The sequence below is a fragment of the Lycium ferocissimum genome, chromosome 6 (genome assembly GCF_029784015.1).
Source record: "Lycium ferocissimum isolate CSIRO_LF1 chromosome 6, AGI_CSIRO_Lferr_CH_V1, whole genome shotgun sequence".
Lineage (NCBI taxonomy): Eukaryota > Viridiplantae > Streptophyta > Magnoliopsida > Solanales > Solanaceae > Lycium > Lycium ferocissimum.
Window position 1 is genome coordinate 22080069 of NC_081347.1, and position 4440 is coordinate 22084508.

A 4440-nucleotide genomic window follows, 5' to 3' on the forward strand; every position below is an offset into this window, starting at 1 on the left:
CTCTGTAAAAAAGATTGATACTTTTCGCTTTTCGAGAGTCAAACTTTTTAATTTTGATCGTGTGATTTAACATAGCATCTTTTATTTTTTTGAAATAAAATTTATATATTTGAAAACTACGTAAAAAGTACTATAAGTCATCAAGATTAATAATTTAAAATATTTAAAAGACGTATGAAAAAATTACGGTCAAAGAACAACTCATTTGGCTCTCGAAAAGCGAAAAGTATCAATCTTTTTGGATAATTTTCTGTCTCATCTACTTTCTGTTCTTAACATTGTTTTTGTCTTTTTGTTTTTTAAAACAGAAAGACGTTTTACTCTAATACTGCTCTGAACACAGCGAGATAACAAGCTTAAGAAATCTAAATATAATTTCTGTGTTCAATTTTTTTTTGATCTACTACGGAAGATTAAGAAAAAGTACGCTTTAAGATATAAAAGTAGTCTTTTCTGAAGATATAAAAGTACTTCTAGAAATAAAAGTATTCTTTTCTGAGACATAAAAATAATTTTTCAGAAAAAAGGTACTCTTTCTGAGATAAAAAGAAGTGTTTTTCTTCAGAAATAAAAAATTACCCTTACTAAAATCTTCGAATTTTCCGGTTTTGAGATTAAAGTTTTCGTAACTTTTTACTCATTTAGTTACTCGGTTTGAAAATATAAAAACTTCATTGAGTATATGATTTTATATTCGGTTTGAAAATGTAAATACTTTACTGGTTAATTTTGTCTGTTTGTTTTATATTCATTTTGAAGATATAAAAACTTCGCCGCTTATTATTAACGTTGATAAAGTAAGAATCCAGATTGGAATTATGATCGTGTCTGCTACGAAGAACGATGGAACCAAAAGCCAAAAGGCACTACTTTGTGTGAAACAATGCATTTGGTAGATCGCCTACAATGGAGTGGCACGGCGTCACTCTTTGAGAGAGAGAGTTACGGACAATTTTTTCTAACTAGTCATATATGCCCGTGCGATGCACGGGCTGAACATGTTTATTCATTTTAATTAGCCGGTCTTTAAGATTTGTATTTGGTAAATAACTTTTAAAAATTTGTCATAGTCATGAAAATAAAAGTTGTTCATCAATGTGAAAAAGAAAATTAGTAAGAAGGTGAGGGAAAATTAATATTTTGATTCTAGATTTTTTATTTTAAATTGTTTAATATCTTATATGTATACCGATAAGTTGATATCCATCTCAATCAATTAATTGTTCAGATCCAAACATAAGAATTATTGTTGTATATATTGGATTTTTTAAAGCAAAACTAATAAAATATTTTTATTAAATTAATTAAAAAATATGTTAATAAGGGGTAAATTAGTTATATTATAATTTTTTATATTAACAATTATAGATAAAAAGAAATGTTACAAAGAAATCAAAATTAGAAAGATATATGTTATATCGTAAATCACAAAATTTTAATTCCGAAATGAAAATATAAAGTAATACATTTTATAAATGTAAAGGAACAATAATCAGAGAATGCAAAGGAGAGTAAGATAGGTAAAGTATTGATAAAGAAGGAAAACGGGGATAAAAGTAATTGTCTACGTTAACATATCAAGAGAAAGGAATTTTCGTCTTATTTTATTCTTTACATTAATTACTTATTTTCAAATCATTTTCTAAGGCTATTGAGACTATACGCTAATAAATATGGATATTATGATAAAATATATACTTCATTTATTAATTCTTAAAGAACGTGATAAGAGGGAGTGACTTTTATTCCCGTTTTCCTCTTTCTCAATACTTTAAACGTGAAAAGAGAACGAACAATAGCAATGCAAATTTGTACCAAAAGCTATGGAGGAAATAAATATGTGTCGGAGAATTAAAATTGAAGTGCATACGTGTATATATGAGAAGAGAATAAATATTCAGTACTGTCAAAAGTGAACAAATTAATGTGCACGGAGGAAATAAATTTGTGTAGGAGAATTAAAATTGAACTGCATATGTCTATACATGAGAAGAGAATAAATATTCAGCAAGAACACGAAAAGTCAAAAGTGAACAAGTAAAAGTGCACGGAGGAAATAAATGTGTCGGAGAATTAAAATTGAAGTGCATACGTCTATAGGTGAGAAGGGAATAAATATTAAGTAATATGACATATGTCTACGTGGGATATAAAAATAATTGGATAAAATGTACAAGGTATATAGCTTATGGTACAAGCGTTCATTGCTTGTATAATTTGTGAAGCTCAGGGCACAAGCTGGAGGAGCGGTGTTTGTCAATAGAAAAGAGATTAAATATTCAGTACTATGGCATATATTCACGTGAGATTTATTAATTCTTAAAGAATGTGAAAAGTCAAAAGTGAACAAATTAAAGTGGACGGAGGAAATAAATTTGTGTAGGAGAATTAAAATTGAAATGCATATGTCTATACATGAAAAGAGAATAAATATTCAGCTAGAACACGAAAAATCAAAAGTGAACAAGTAAAAGTGCACGGAGGAAATAAATGTATCGGAGTATTAAATTTGAAGTGCATACGTCTATATAGGGATGTACAAAGTAAACCGATAAACCCCACCAAACCAGTAAACCGAGTCAAATCGAGAAAAAAACCCGACTAGTGGTTTGGTTTGAATTGGTTTGGTGTTGAAAAAAAAAATCCGACCATAATTGGTTTGGTTTGGTTTTAGCTAAAAAAAAAAAAAATGAAACCGAACCAAACCAACCCAACATTACATGTATTCAATTTTTAAAATATTTTATACATAAAAATATTTATTTTTAATGTAATTTATAAATATTTCTTAAAAATTTTCGTAGTTTTTTTTTTTTTTTTATCTATTTTCATATTATTCAAGCTTGAATTTAGAATTTTGAATGTTAATAAGTTTTATATCCTATGGGTATTAGTAACTTGTATAAAGTCTAAACCAAAACCAACTCAACACTAATACTAACAAAAAAAATTCAATTTACCACTAGGAATAACAATAATGTTGGATATCTATTCTTTAATTTTGCATAATTGGTTTAGAGAGTGAAAATACATAACTTAAGTTTTTTTTTCTTGTCATGAAATTAATATTTATTAGCCGTACTTATGTTAGCATGACTTAGTATTTTTAGATTATGGTCATTTTCTTTATGGCTTATTAATAAGCAATATTTATTTTAACCGATTTTATTATCTTTTGTTGAATATTTTAATACATTATCATCACTCTTCTAACATTTTGTGTTATTTTCTTATGAAACAACTTAATTATATAGTTGTATCTTACTAGGATTAGAGAAATATTTGAAGTAAAAGTTATATGTTTTGTATCAAGACTATTCCCAAAAAAATCCGAAAAACCCGAGAAAACCGAATAACCCGAGAAAACCCGAAGTTGAAAAACCTGAATTTTATTGGTTTGGTTTGGTGTATATATTTAAAAACCCGACGCAATTGGTTTGGTTTGGTGTTTAAAAAATCCGAATCAACCCGGTCCATGTACACCCCTACGTCTATACATGAGAAGGGAATAAATATTAAGTACTATGACATATGTCTAATATAAAATAATTGGATAAAGTGTACAAGTTATATAGCTTATGGTACAAGCATTCATTGCGTGTATAATTTGTGAAGCTCATGGTACAAGCTGAAGGAGCGGTGTTCGTCCCTCCTCCACGCTTATATATAATAGAAAAATATATATTTTTAGTAATGTTGCCAAGTAATATGGGACGAAGGGAGTACTTCATTTTTATTAATTCTTAAAGAACGTTAAAAGTCAAGTACAGTAATGTGGCCAAGTAATATGGGACGAATGGAGTATTTCATTTTATTAATTCTTAAAGAACATGAGAAGTCAAGTAATATGGCCAACTAATATGGGACGGAGAGAGTACTTCATTTATTAATTCTTAAATAACATGAAAAGTCAAAAGTGAACAAGTAAAGTACACGGGGGAAATAACTATGTGTCGAAAAATTAAAATTAGAGTGCATACATGTATACATGAGAAGACAATAAATATTTAGCAAGAACGTGAAAAGTCAAAAGTGAACAAGTAAAAGTGCACGGAGAAAATAAATTTGTATAGGAGAATTAAAATTGAACTGCATACGTCTAAGTAAAAGTGCACGAAGAAAATAAATGTGTTAGAGAATTAAAATTTAAGTGCATATGTCTATACATGAGAAGGGAATAAATATTAAGTACTATGAGATATGTCTACGCGGGATATAAAAATAGTTGGATAAAGTGTACAAGTTATATAGCTTAGGATACAAACATTCATTGCGTGTACAAATTGTGAAGCTCATGGTACAGCTATTAGAAGTTATGTTTGTACCCCCCCGTGGCACTTATATATATTGTATATGTATGTATATATTTAATTTAATTTTATTTATTTATTTTATTTATTTATTTAATTTAAATTTAAATTTATTTAAACTATTAATAAG